The 15,972-nt window shown below is 34.7% G+C and overlaps 1 protein-coding gene across 2 annotated transcripts in view; it reads left to right on the top strand.

Moving 5' to 3' along the window:
- Positions 1-2,582: 2,582 nt before the first annotated feature.
- LOC149901681 (uncharacterized) overlaps positions 2,583-15,972 on the top strand; it is a 50,264-nt gene continuing 36,874 nt past the window's right edge. Inside the window, exon 1 of one of the 2 annotated variants that reach the window (XM_090110847.1) lies at positions 2,583-3,013. The gene's annotated coding sequence lies outside the window, so the exon portion shown is untranslated. The remainder of the gene's footprint in view (positions 3,014-15,972) is intronic. The other variant, XM_090110848.1, reaches the window with a different exon arrangement.

Genomic DNA, 15,972 nt, shown 5'->3' with positions numbered 1-15,972 from the left:
CGAATTTAGCAGATACATAATGTGGATAACAGGCAAAAGCTATTGTACTGTTAAAAGAGCAAAGTGCAATGTGCATTGTGCATATTAGAGTTGAATGACCTTACAAAAGCCTAACTAATTAAAGTGATCAGTGTGTCTTCTCATTCACTCTTATCATTTGTATTTATCGTTAAGGAAATAATGTGACAAACAATAATTAAAATAAACAATAACTGTCATGAAAATATATTATCTGTATTTCAAATTAGAAAAAGCTTTAGACATTAGAGATAGGTACTTACCTAGATTTATATATTTAATTTTCAAACTAATATATCGAGCCCTTGAAATAATATTTGTAATGTAACTATGAAGAAACTTTTAAAAATGAATACAACGTAATTTTATAACTAACTTCTGTTGATAATATTAAAGTAAGCAAGAGAAAGTTAATGTGATCAGAGACTTGTGTTTATTGTAAATAATAAAGTTATTTATCGCTGGAACCAGAATAGCGTTTATTTTTGTCGATACATCGAAAATAAAAGATATAATAAGAAATGCTTTTTATTTTTAATCCCTGTAATATTACTATATGTATAATGGTTAGAGCTTTTTTGAGGTCTGAGTAATTTATTCCTTTTATCAAGGTTAAGGGTGCTTTTCTACCAGAGATGTGCGAGGATGTGTAGCGAGGGATGCGTTTGTAAAGAACCAATCATATCGCTTCATTTAGCTTTTATTGTTTCTGTACAAACATATCCCTCGTTATGCATCCTGGCACATCTCTGGTGGAAAAGCACCCTTAACCTTGATATTTTGCTTAATAGCAAATAATTTATAAAATGTTATAAATGAGATTTTAATAGATACAAACGACTTTCCATGAGAAATGTAGGTATAAATGTATTGTTAGTAGTATCATAATAATATTAAGGCCCAGCTAATACTGGCTAATTGCCAGCAAAAGGTATCTATGTAGGTACCAACTTGGTCAATGGTTACTAAGAAAAGTTGGAGCTACTTGAAAGCAGGACACTATGGTATGGACGTATGGTCACGTTACGTACACTTGATGCTATTTCTATGTAAATTTAAGTTTGTCGCAAATACGTTACATTACCGCTAACTGGTGGTGAAGCAATGTGACAAATATGTAGATAATATTATGTACTTACAAAATGCGTAATTCGGGGAAATTAAATGGCAAATATGCGTTAATTGTTGCCCTGTATTTTTAACAAATATTTTTTCATATAATAATCACAATTCTGCTTAAGCATCCCATAACTTTTGCTTTTTTTAATTGTATAAAAGATTGTCAAAATGAATGTCGTTACCTACATAATTCAAATTTCTTTAACATAAGTAGGTAGGTCAAAGTGTTACAAATATTTTGTCAAGTTAGTGCCATATCACACTAGCGGATTGCGAGCGGTTTCAAAGCGGAGCGGGTGCGCAACGAATACGTTGCGGGCGCGCAACGAACACGCCGCGGTTGCGCAGCGAATTCGTTGCGGACGCGTCATTTTGTATACTCTCGCACAAAAGCCAGCCCTTCCGCCTTGCCTAACTTCCATTCAATATTTCCATCGTTTCTGTAGCACTCAATTTTTTAACCGTACTGTGGAAATGCACTTACTTAACAGTTAACTAAAGATGTAATAACAACTGGAGTTGTTAAAAAAAGGTGCTATAAAATTGAATTACTAGGACTTTTAGAATGTACCATACATTCCAAAAGTATGTAACGACTGACCAGTATAATCTCTCCCATAGCAACGTATGTTATAAAGAGATTTTGTGAACCTAATTATGAGCAAAGTGATAGTGAGTTGCTGGTTGCTTGATAAAATTTTCTATTCACTGCTATTTATCTAATAATAAGATAGCCCTGTTTTAGTTAAGGAGCTTTAACATTTATTTCACTAATGAACTTTCTTAATGAGCAATTAAGTTATCTGATTGCATTTCGACCAAGATTTAATAGATAAAACAATACCCTAAACATTAACATGTTATGAAACTCGTAAAAAATAATGATCTCATAATTATTATACTATCACAAGTTATAAGTAACAACCAGCACGGATTCCATTTTGTTAATGAGTGTACATGACTGCGACGTAAACGTTGCGCATCTGCCACGCGTCCGCAACGAATTCGCTGCGCAACCGCAACGTATTCGTTGCGCACCCGCTCCGCTTTGAAACCGCTCGCAATCCGCTAGTGTGATATGTCACTAACACCTAGTTACTATGACAAATAACATAATAGAACAGCCGAGTACAAAAACTTGTGAGAGTTACCGCATATTAAATAAACACAAAGAATAAAGGAAGTATGTCGTTATTAGTCATTACCTACTTCACAGATTGAAAATTAACATTGTTGTCATTGCGTTACCGAGACAAAGAAAATTTGTTCCGAGTTTCCGAACGTGTAATAGTTACCCGCCATTTTCAAACATGGAATACGATGCTACTAAATCAACGAAGCATCCAACATTGGCGGATACGCTTTGAAAATGGGATTAATGGTAATCATTGCATTACCTAACAAGCGCCGGTAGCATCAGGGTGGGGTTGTGAGACGTCGGGAACCACTTTCAGTTTCTGCAGCTTACTTGCTTCGTAAACACCGCTTACGTAACGCGTACGCCCGGTTTGACAGCCCGCATTTGCATGACACACTTTTTAAAATTCATCGTTTTATCTAAATATTAAATATTATCTATTCAATCTTTAATGATTTCGCACTTTTAAGTTAGCTTAATTATAAACTAATTAGTTGAGTAAATTTATTTTAAATAAACTACCGTTTGTCTATTTTTTGATTTCGCGCTAAAAATTATCACAGATTAAAAAGACAGATAATAACTTTTTTTATTGTACCGTCGGGCCGGGTCTTTGGCAAGTTTAATTGATAAATAGTAAATTATGTGTAGAACAATGTGTGTTTTTATTATTGAGTGCAAAAGTGATGTGTGTGTTTTGTGAAGGCTTGCCATAACTTTAGCACCATCTGTCGAAAAGTAAGTATAGTCAATTGTGTAATTTATTATTGTGAAGAAAATATATTTTTAAAAATATAGTCTGTGGATACAATAATAAAAAAACGAAATGTCAGATGTTTTATGTAATATCGTAAAGGTCCATAAATCTCTATATGACCGCAAGAAGCCGAACTATGAATGTAAACTTTTACCATTTCCAAATTTTATAAAAAAAAAATTATTTAGGATAATATGATAACCTTTACCTTACCTGTATAGCGCATATATTTTTTTATTATTGATACAAACATTTTTTAATTGAAATTGAAGTGCATTAGGTATGCACATAATTACCAAAATAAGTTTAACTCATTGTGCATAAGGTTTAATGCAATACCTACCTGTTTTTGAAGCCTTTCTTATTTTAAACATCGATACTAACCACAAGATAATAATTATTGTTAATTGGATTTTAAATAATCTATGGTATAAATTTCTAAATTAAGCATTGTAACATTGTGTTTTGCAAATTATAATTCCGTGAAGCTTTTTGAACGATTGCCACAAGCTTATCTTGGATATCTTGCACGCATCTCGATTATAGGTATTGGTGATTGCACATAATATAGGTAATGGTTAATGCAAAATTTATCGAAACTGGTATTTGTGTAATACTTACATAGTAGGTAGTTATAAGTGGAATATAGTATATTTTTTTCTGGGTAAGGTGCATTAGGGTAATTCCGGGAGCGGGGAGCCGAAGTAAATGAAATACATGTTACACAAATAAATGTTAAATTAATACGTTACTAGTGATTGATTAAACAAATATAATTGTTATTACTATCAAACCCGTTTATTTTCATACGATACTTACAATAAAACGATGCTCTGAAGTGGTATTCACAATTTTCAGAATTACCGACATCTGGAGTTCCCCGAATGCACCATACTCATAAATGGCAACATTGCTCTTGATTTTGTACACGGTTTTATTAGCTTCACCTGTATGTTTGTATTAACAGAAACTTTAGACTTGATTTTAAGCTATACTTAAGATGTACTGATTTAGGTAATTCAATATTTATACACTTATCATCTATTAGATTATTGATCATAACTAGGATCGCTTGAATAGTTTCCTTACGTACCTATATTCTGTATAAGTGACCAATTTAGTAGAAAAATTGATAGTTCAATCTTATTAGGGAAAATGTGTACTTGTCAATTAGAAACTATTTTGTAAAGATAGGAGTAAGTATACAATTAATTGAGGCCTTGTTTTTTATATCTCTTTATTTCATATCTCTAGAGTCTCTAGAGAGGATATAGGTACACCCTCTTTAGGCCCTTGCCCTTCATATTCGACAAAAGATTAAACAAATAAAAATATTAAACAAACTAGCTGTGCCCGCGACTTCGTCCGCGTGGAATAGTGACTGCATAGTAGTTACTACTTAACACACAATTATTGAGTAAACACGTCTTGAAACACGTACTATCATATACAACTAAATTATAAGTACTTACACATTATTATAAAGTTAAGAAATAAAATAAATAATAACACAAAAGAACTGTTAGTAAAATTTATTACTAAACTGAGCTAGGTATAAAACTTAGGTACAGAAGAGTTCAAAATTTCCAGGATGTGGTTATTCTCCCGCTCCCATATTCCTTCTACTTTCACAGACTTTCAACTTTTCCCTTTCACCCCTAGTAAATGGCAGAACCGATTTTGATCTAAACCATGTCTAATCATACCTATATATTATGTACATGTCATATCCTTTCGTTTGGTACTCCATTTGGATTATTTATCTCCACTATCACCCCTAAGGTGCCCTATATGTAATAAACAGATTAACCAATTTTGATAAAACATGACTAATTTAATTCACACGTCATTTGATATGCCGCTTGATTATATTATTTGACCACATTCGATTATTCATTCCCACTTTTACCGCTATAAATCAATAAATGGATGAACCGATTTTGATTAAATATGCCTCATCATACTTCTCACGTCAGGTCATGCCCTTTCATTTGATATGCCACTTGGGTATATTATTTGACAACTTTTATTCCCACTTTTATACCTATATCCAATAAATGGATGAACCAATTTTGATAAAATATGTCTTATTGTACTTTACACGTCATGTCTTTCATTAGATAAGTCACTTGAGTATATTTGATAAAATTTATTTATTTATTCCCACTTTTACCCCTATATCAAATAAATGGATGAACCGATTTTGATAACATTGGACTACTTAATTGTTTCTGACAGGTCGTCTTTTTTCATTTGATATATCACTTGGGTATAACAGACAGCATTCGTTTTTCTCATTCCCACTTTTGCCCCACATATAATTATTGGATGAACCGATTTTGATTAAATATGCCTCATTATACTTCTCACGTCAGGTCATGTCCATTCATTTGATATGCCACTTGGGTATATTCGACAACTTTTATTCCCACTTTTATACCTACATATTATATCCAATAAATGGATGGACCAATTTTGATAAAATATTATGTCTTATTGTACTTTACACGTCATGTCTTTCATTAGATACGTCACTTGAGTATATTTGATAAAATTTATTTATTTATTCCCACTTTAACCCCTATATCAAATAAATTGATGAACCAATTTTGATATAATTTGACTTGTTGTTTCTGACAGGTCGTCTTTTTTCATTTGATATATCACTTGGGTATAACAGACAACATTCGTTTTTTTCATTCCCACTTTTACCCCTCTATATAATAAATGGATGAACCGATTTTGATTAAATACCTATGCCTCATTATACTTCTCACGTCAGGTCATGCCCTTTCATTTGATATGCCACTTAGGTATATTTGACAACTTTTATTGCCACTTTTATCCAATAAATGGATGAACCAATTTTGATAAAATATGTCTTATTGTACTTTACACGTCATGTCTTTCATTAGATACGTCACTTGAGTATATTTGATAAAATTCATTTATTTATTCCCACTTTTACCCCTATATCAAATAAATGGATGAACCGATTTTGATAAAATTTGACTAATTGTTTCTGACATGTCGTCTATTTTCATTTGATATATCACTTGGGTATAACCTACATTAACAACCTACATTAACAACTAACATGCGTTTTTTTCACCCCTATATAATATAATAAACAACTAATGTAACAAAAAAAAAAAAAAACGCATCTAATTCGTATTACCCGTTAGCGAGCTACGGTGGCACAGACAGACACGCAATACACACATAGCGGTCATAACACCCCTCTTTTTGCGTCGGGGGTTAAAAATATAATACCTACGACATAATTTCAAAGACCTTTTATATAGAAAATTTACCTAGAAGTAACCATAATGCTATTTGTGCAGGTTTTAGACTTATCCCCCCAACGGTCCAGGCCTTGTCGCGGCGGAGGGGCTCAGTAGCTCAGAGTTATGGCCCTCTGAGTGAAGCGAAATTGGACCAGCGAGGGGCTGAACGGCTGGTTTAGAGTCGGGGAGATTCAACCGGCCCGACGGCCAGGGCTAGGTGTGGCCCAGCGGCCGCTGTGTGCGGCGTGGGATGGCGGCCAGAGGTCGTGGCTTGGTGGACCCCGTGTCCGCTAGGCAAAGGTGGCGCTGAACGGCAGTTGGGGTTGGAAAGCCTCGACTGACCCGACGGCAGAGGTCCTATTTGTGGGCCAGAGAGGAGCCGGCTTTTATGCGGCGGTGGATGGCGGCCAGAGGTCGCGGCGCGGCGGGCTAGCTGGTTTAGCAAGTCACGCCGTGCAGCGGAGGGCGGGATCCCGACGCGTCATTGTGATGACGCGCGGAGACTCCTGCAGAGGTGTGGGGCGGCGGCCGCTGTAATACGGCCGTCTGCCAACTCGTAATCCGGTCCGTGGGGCCGGACCGAGGGCCGCCACCTCTGGTGAGGTGGGGGCTGCGAGGTAATCTCTATAAAAGTGCGCCGGAGGGTCTCCCATGTATTTCACACATCGGAGGACCTTCCGGCGTGCACCCTCCGGCCGGACGGTGTTGGGGTCGGGGGTTCGGGGGAACGCGGATGATGGAGCGGGGAAAGATCCATTGTCTGCGCGTTGGTGGCGTAAGCCTTCGTTCCAGCAGCCACCAGCGAGGGGGGTTCTAGTGGTGGGCCTGGAAACGGGCATCTGCTGGGCGGGACACGCGGTAGAGTCGTAACCGTTCCCGCAGTTCCGTCCAAAGCAGCGTGATGGAACAGAGTGGGGTTTTAGTCGGTAGAAATCCGACATAACCACGGCTCCATCCCCGGGAGCCGGGGGTATCTAAGAAGATTTCCCCACTATAAAAAAAAAAAAAAAAAAAAAAGGTTTTAGACTTATGAGCAAAAATCTAAATAAAGGTCCTTTGACCCCCCCTACTACCCCCTCAGCATAACCACCCCCCTCACGCTTGGGGACTTTCGATATGATCATCTGGACATGTCAAGGAATAACTTTAGCGTATAATTTACGTAATAAAGTAATTCATAGTATAGAATGCCTTAGCAAATGTTCGCTGTGATTACTTAAATGGTCATAACTTTTTTATTTATGAACCGATTGACATGAAATAAACACTAAATGTTAAATGAAGCTTACCACAATATATTAGTGAAAACCGCATCTAAATCGGATAAGCCGTTTCTGAGATTAGCGTGTTCAAACATACAGACAAACAGACAAACAGACAAACCGACAAACAGACAAACAGACAAAAAATTTTTTAACAACAGTTTTGGGTTTGGGATCGATTCAGTAATAACCCCTTCTAATTTTTTTTTACATATTTTCATTGTACAGACACCACTTTTCTAGAATTTTATTATATGTATTGAAGACGAATAAGACTATTAAGAACGAAGCAAAATTTAAATAAATATAATATGAATAATCGTTTAGAGATATTATGATATTTCGTGCGAGACAAATCGATTAACATTAAATCGATGCTTATTTAGTCGCACGTAGTTTCATCATATTATTTTAAAATTCATATTTTGTATAAAGTAGGTACATTATTGCCATGAATAAACCAACCATATTTTTTAAGCTCTACGGCTACCTTGTCTTCTATTTAAAAAATAGCAATGAAAATTTAAAAAGTCGCATGTGGATACATTAGTCAGGGATTAAATACAATTGAGTTATTATTCGTCTAAATATGGCAAGATATAATATATCAGGCTTAAACATCAAATGCGGGAGGCTTGCGAAATATTGACAAGGTATCGAAGGCCAACGTAAAATGCTTAAATTATCTTTGAAGTCGCTTTAGTCCAAATTAGATATGATTCAGTTGCTACCGTGGGCCGATTGGCGCCATTTACTGACGAACCATTGTTTGATAGTGCTGTTAGTTACTCAAACTTCTAGCATTTTCAAGGTCAATGTTTTGAAGGTTTCGGTTGAAATTTTGTGCTGTTAATCAATAAATTCACCGTTTAATTCAATAATTTGCAATTATAGAAGTCTAACTAGCCGATTTGTTTCTTAACCGTAATTTATGAATATCTGGTCATACTGAATAAATTCTACATATAATAAAATATTTTAAACATAAAATATATTTTTATCTCGAACCATCGTGACGTCCACGTCATCAGTTTATGTCAGGTAGAAGTAGGAGCACAGATATAGTCTAGATGTTACTCGTTAGAGTGTATATTCTATGGTCTAGTCGCCTCTTTTCATAAAAGTGAAGTCCCGTGTGGAAAGGGGCAAATGCATTATGCAAACATCTGTTTCACTGATCGATTTTCTTTAGGGACAAGTGGGTGATCAGCACAGTGATCAGCCTTCTGTGCCCTACCAGACCGAGACATTGTTTTTTTTCGTCTCTACCAGGAATCGAACCCAGGACCCCTCGGTTTCACGCTCACGCGTCAACCATTGTACCAAGGAGGCGGGGCCTCTTTTCATAGTTTGCAGATAATTCTAGAAACACCTTCCCTACAGATTAACAAGAATAATTTACAGATAATGCACTATCTGTGTCAATATAACATATACCTATCTAACTATATAGTTTCATAAAGCCTACATAAAAACGTAATCAAATTTCATAAAACCTTGTGTACGAGCCCAGTTTCCACAAGGATCGTTTTGCAGTACTAACGATAATCTGATATTCGGTAACTAGAGTCAAATGTTATGAACACAAACCGTGTTATTTAATCTAGCGTTAAACATATTGGTATTACTGTTTTGAGACTTTGTTTAATATTCAATTTAACACCCGTTTGTAAATTTATTACCGTCTTTCTTTATTAGTATTTGTTGTTGTTTCGTTAAATACCATCGAGATATATGTACTACACATATATCTCGATGTTAAATACAGATTTTTTTCTTAGAAAGTCTGTAAAAATCGGAGAATCTTTAGGCAACGCGTTTAATTTTTTTCCACCACAAGTCTTAAATTGAAAACTCTAGGTACCTATGGACCTATTTGACAGTCTCCTCGGTACAGTGGTTGACGCGTGAGCTAACACCGAGGGGTCCTGGGTTCTATTCCCGGTGGAGACGTAGAAAAAAATGTCTTGGTCTGGTAGGACACAGAAGGATCAGCCTTCTGTGTCCTACCTACTTGTCCCTAAAGAAAATCGATCAGTGAAACAGATGTATAACGCATCTGCCCCTTACCCCACTATAGGGGACATGGGACTTCACTTTAGGTACCTATATTAAATCGCGGAGATTTCTTAATAAAATTGATTATTATGATTATGTTACAAACATTGTTGTAGGGGTTATAATTACGAGTTCTTGTCTTTCAGCATAGACTTAGATATAAGTATCTAATAATAAGATATAATCATACAGTCAGGCCCAGATCACTTACGAGAAGGTACACCACAAGGGGATAAGAGACATAAGTAATTAATAATTATACGGCCAATGAAATTACATACAATTAGATAATAAATACATACATTTTTATCAATAAAACCTTATCAGAATGCGGAGTAAATTTTGTACACTATTTCTACTGGCGCCACAGCATTCAGATTAGTCGCCGGAATTCGGTCAAGAGTACATTATAATATATTGAATTTTGTTAAAAAGTTATTGTGCAACTCTTAAACGTGTTCACGAAATAAAGAAGACACATGAATTCATTTTATTTCATATTTATCTCGGCATAATGCAATTGCGAATCCAAGTCGCAAGGTCGGTGACGAAATGTTTGTTTCACTCGATTTAATTCGTTTAATTGAAATGTCTAATCATTGTCTAATGAGTAATGAATTATTGCGCGTGATTATGTTTTATGGGAAATAAATTTTTAGCTAACGGTTCCATGTTCTGGCAATCAATTTTTGTTGTTATTTTATGAGCATGCAAGCAGTGATGAGAGTAGGTACCTAATGTATAATTAAAAATGCGTAAATTGCGTGTTGGAAATTATACAGCTTTTTACTCTTTTTAGTAATTTGTAAAACGTGGTAACCACCTACCTACATTTAAAAAGAAAAGTTTTTCACGAAATTAATATTATTTTATTATTGTTCAAAATTGTTCAACTAGCTTTGATCTACTGATACTTGGTTATTTTCAGTCTTAACTACCACGCATGTTGCTGTTTTTAGGCTTGTAATATGTACTTGAGCATAAAACAAATCAACATGACTTATTTTTTTCTTTTATTAAAAAAACTTGACTTGCCCTCCACGTGAAATCGTTTTATATTTCATACAAGAAGGATCGCGGTAATGAAGCGACCTACAGCGGCTAGTTTTAAAATTGTATAACTGATGTTCTTGGAGCTCTGTGACCGGTCTTCAACGCCCTACAGTCAAAAATGTCAATTCGCGTGCCATGCTGATGACTCGGTTTCGATAAATTGCGATTACTCACAATGTATTTACTGAAAGTACTAGAGGAAAATTCTTTTAGAATGCCTGGTTAGTGTTGGTAAATTAGTTTACGTTACACGTGACGAAAGCTCGACAGATTTGATTGATCGATGACTGAGGACAGTGTTTGAAAGACTATAAGTAACACATTAGCACAGAATACTTAATAGTAGCTAACGCTAACATTAGTTGCATAAAACACGCATTTATTGGTCAAGAAATATATATCTTTCTCTGAACTATTGGTAGATTAGACGGCCCTTAGTAGACAGTAGTATATGTACTAACGGCATAGACAATTCGTCCATGCTAACGGGAATCAAAAAGAGTTACGTTATGCATGGGCGTAGCTAGCCATGGGCACAGGGTGGGGCAAAAAAAAAACCGGCCAAGTGGGAGTCGGAGTCGCGCACCGAGGGCTCCGATTAAACCTACTTTTTATTATGTTGTAACTCTAAAATGTATGTTTTAGCAATTTTTCCTTTATCTGTGCTATAAGACATTGCTTTTAACCAAATTTCAAGACTCTGTGTTCACGGGAAGTAGGTACAATGTAGGTTTTGATTCCCTTGCGAATGTCGAAATTTGCGATGATTTGCAGCATAAAATGGCTGAATCTTTTGATTGCGTTGCCTTATAACACAGACATGTATCTATGTCTGTGGCTTATAAGTTTGATTTTTTCACAGCTTTAAGAGACCGTAGACTTGAGTATTCGATATAAATTTCAGTTTGATAACTCTTCGCGTTCCTGAGAAAAAGTGTGTTGACAGACAAACCGACAGGCAGCCTTTGTTGTGCGCCTGTCTGTCTAAAAATAGCTTTTTTTTTCAAGAACACGTGGCGGTATCAAGCTGAAATAATAATGAATAAATCAAAACAAACAAAAGATACCTACAGCCGTTTATGTTGCCAATTTCATCCCTATATTATATAGTTTATCTGTCTAATACAATAATATGATTCCTTTTTACCATAAAATATAGGTCTATGTAAATAGAAAAATGAACCATTTTAAATAACTCAGTAAATAAAGCAAAACCTTGCACTTCCGATTGCATGTTTGTTTTAGGTTAATGGTCACTTATTGACCATAAAAACACAAAATGCAGACAGATCCAGGTGGAACTTTGCTCGCAATCTTATAGTTTTTGACCGATATCTCGAAAACTATCCACTTTAGGGCAAAAGTTGCTTAGACTTTTTTGTAGAAAGTAAAATTTCGCATATTTTATACCATGTAAAATTTTTTGTAAAACTTACTATTTACGGTTTATGGCCTATTTGATGAACCGGTTGATCGTTAAAATAATATTGGATTACTTAATGAATAAAGTGCATGTATGTACATAGTTTTTAGGTCACTTTATTCTCTACAAGTTTTGTTTGAAATTTTTTTTCTAGTGCCCATATTTTTTTAGTTGTTCCACGTTTAATGTAGAAATGCCGAGGCTCGACGGGTGACGTGGCAGGCCAAAAGCGTTTTTACGGATGTAATAAAAACGAAGAAGAAATTTCCAATGCAAGTGGATTTGCAAAATTTTTTATTTTTTTTTTACTTATAGAAAATTTTTAATACATTTTTTAAAATATTTTCCTTTATTTTATTCTTGCATCCGAATATAAAATAACTTCTCAATATTATTTAGAATATATACGAAACATATGTACGAAATATATACGAAACATACATAGGTACCTTGAAATTTACTATTTATCGCCAAACGTTATATAACTCAAAAAGGATTAGAAAAAAAAAGTTTCAAATAAAGTAATCTTAATAAATGGATAATGCATATGTATAATATATTAATGCCTTTGCATTTTATTGATAAATCCAATATTTAAAGAGTTACTTGCCAAAGATGATTAACCGGCTCATTAAATAGGCCATAAATCGTAAACGGAAATCTTACATAAAGTTTACAAAGTATAAAAGGTGTAAAATTTTACTACCTACAAAAAATTCCCAATATTTTTTGCCTTAAAATGGATAGTTTCCGAGATATCGGCCAAAAACTTTTATGTAAGATTGCGAGCGTAGCTCCACCTGGATCTGTCAGCATTTTGTGCTTTTATGGTCAGTAACTTATCCTAAAACAAAAGTGAAATTGGATGGGAAATTTAGTGCGAATTTGGCTAAATAAAAACAGCTTTGAATGTGGTAACAGTACTACACTACTTTTTCTGGCACCAAAAGTGGTTTAAATCATGTAACATAGAAGCGCAAGCTTTTTGTTTAGATCGCATTTTTTTTTTGTGTCGACTGACAACTTTCGAGTGAGAATTTTTTAACGGATATTAAGTTTTGTAGTCAGTACCTAGATAATTATGTTTTTTAGATTTGGTTAGGTACCTTCCAGATCAGAGCCAGGGTGGGGCAAGTGCCCCACCCTGCCCCACCGTGGCTACGCCCATGACGTTATGCGTACATCTTCGTAATCCTGCTCCAAAATATGTTCTCACATCCTATAGATCCAGAGCCCACGACGGCCAGACATTCCTTTCTTTAATAAAGTTGAAAGTTTATCTGTATATGTCTCCAATAAAGATAAGAACGACTAGCGATTATCAAGTCTGGGTTGTGGTTACTTTGGCAGGAAACAGGTAGTAAGGGTGTATAAAATTGTACCTAACTTTCATTGTAGTTTAAAAGCTAAATTTTATATATGTTACTTGGGGACCTATAAAAAGATGTTACCTTAAGAGCCAGACAGTTTTCATGGTTCTTACATCTAGCCAGACACATTTAAAAAATAACTAACATATCATCAAATTCACATAACTACCTAAAAGAACAAATATGAAATAACCCACTAAAAATATTAGTTAACTGTAATTATTAAAAAAATAAAAGTATAATATATAAGTAATAAAGTTATTACTTATCTTTTACGGGGACTTATGATGATGGAATTTCACATATCCCGATGACTTTTTTATTATGTCATCGAGATACGTGAAATACTTTATTGGACGGATAAGTTTTATCCAAGCATTGAAAAATCGGCCCTTAAATTAACAAGCATTTATACTTTAACTTATTGATCTTTTGATATTTACGAATGGAGTTGCTAGGTTCGTTATGAAATGTGACCTTATTATCAGGTCGTCGGTCAGCTGGTGTCTCGGTATATAATCTTGTGTTGAATAATGCACAATAGAAGAGTTAACAAGCGTCTTACTTCCTTAAATAGACACGAATTAGAGATATATTGTTACGTTGTTCATTCGCTTAAAATGCGTGAGTTGCGTAATGGTTTGATGATTGTTCACTAATATTATCACAGTATATGTAACTTGAGGCTTTTAATTAATTACAAAAATTATCAAAAGATAAAGAGAAGTATTAGACGCAAAATGGGAAATCCGGTGTCCTCTTGTACGTTGATACATTTAAGTCATGTTTCACTCCTTGTTTGTGAACTGTGATCAATTTATTTTACGGCCAAGCCGGTAATCCTGCCGTTTGTGTCCATCTAAACTGTAATCGTTTTTAAATTCCTTTATATCTCAAAGGTATAACTAGTAGAGAAGATTCACATGTTGTACATGATAGATGTATGAAATACGCTACTTTTGAACGAGGTCATACGTTTTCAATGTCGGTTGAATAATGTACCGTAATGCATTGGAAAGTGCTTACGATGGCACCCTGACCTAACCTAACATAGAGTTTATACTTTACTGATATTTAGACGTTCAACACCATGTATTTCTTCAATGTTTTACAAGGAACTATTATGTAATTGAACACCGTATGTTTGTCCTTGAATGTTTGTCTAAATTTTGCAATTACGCACAGTAAAAAGAATGAGTTTATGGGCTAATGAGTTTTTAGTATTTAGCAACATAAAACTGCTTTTAAAAAGACTCCTCTGATACATTTACTTCTCTAATCACTTTTAGAGGTTACTTGACCAATTTGGTCAAGCTTTCCTTTAATAATAATAAGACAAATAAGACAAATTAGACTTAAAAACTTGACGCGAATGGGTGGGTACCTAAATGCATATTATCATTGCTATCTTAACCTACCCTCGCAACCATTTATCGGTCTAAATAAATTGTAATAAATATATACTGGGTTCATATTTGATAGAGTCACAGCTGATAATATAATACGAAGAGTTATTCCAGTTTTCTAGTAGCATTGTTATCTCAAATAATTATTATACACAATATATCATATGCCATATTTCATTTTGGAAATTGCGTGCTCGTAAACACTTGTGCCATTATATAATATGCTATTGTTATTATAGTAATAAGAATCTATTACATCTCATATAAGACAATGCAATCGGTTGTGTAAGTTAACATATTCGTGCTAACATATTTTGATTAGTTATTATTATAACGAAGGTTTGAATGATGACTTTGTAATCACACATTAATAATTTGTAACATAAGTAGTATTATTATTAGTTCATCTTCCTGTTACGTCTCAAAAGAACGGTTATTTTAAAGGATATTTGTCTCTGGAGATAGAGGAATGCTAGTGATATATAGCCTTTTTTATGTCAGAGCAAGCAAAGGGGCAGGTGCCCATCTGATGTTAAGTGGTCACCACCACCCATAAACACTTGTAACACTAGAAGTGTTACAGGTGCTTTGCCGGCCTTTTATGGACAATTAATAAGCTTTTCTTGAAGGCCCCAATGTTGTAGTTGTTCGGGAACACCGCCGCGCAGGTGGCAAATCGTCAGGCTACTTTTTATCGCGATTAAATATCTCATCCTATAGTGTATAGATAGAGTATAGGGAGATCTAAATTATGATGCGTATTTGAATCACTTCATAAGTTTTATAAAATCCGATGGATGGTGCTATACTAAAAGATGACATTGATAATTATATAAATCGGTAATTGCCTTTTACCACGCGGGCGAAGCAGCGTGTAACAGCTATAGTCCGTTCGCGTTAAGAAAATAGTGAGTCATCAGTGCAACTACAGGATGAGGGTCTATTCACAGTGGAGAAAAAGTACAAACATTTTTTTAAACATTAAATTATTATTAATGGAAAAAAAGTGTCTTAAAATTACTTTAATCACTATTCAGTATCGCTAGATTCTTCAGTTACATTTATTATGAAATAATTTTGT

This window comes from Colias eurytheme, chromosome 16, assembly GCF_061535395.1.
Source record: "Colias eurytheme isolate Ceu_HAF_F1 chromosome 16, ilColEury1 Martin Lab GWU primary, whole genome shotgun sequence".
NCBI classification, from domain to species: Eukaryota; Metazoa; Arthropoda; class Insecta; order Lepidoptera; family Pieridae; genus Colias; species Colias eurytheme.
This window is presented reverse-complemented; position numbering and strand designations above follow the sequence as displayed.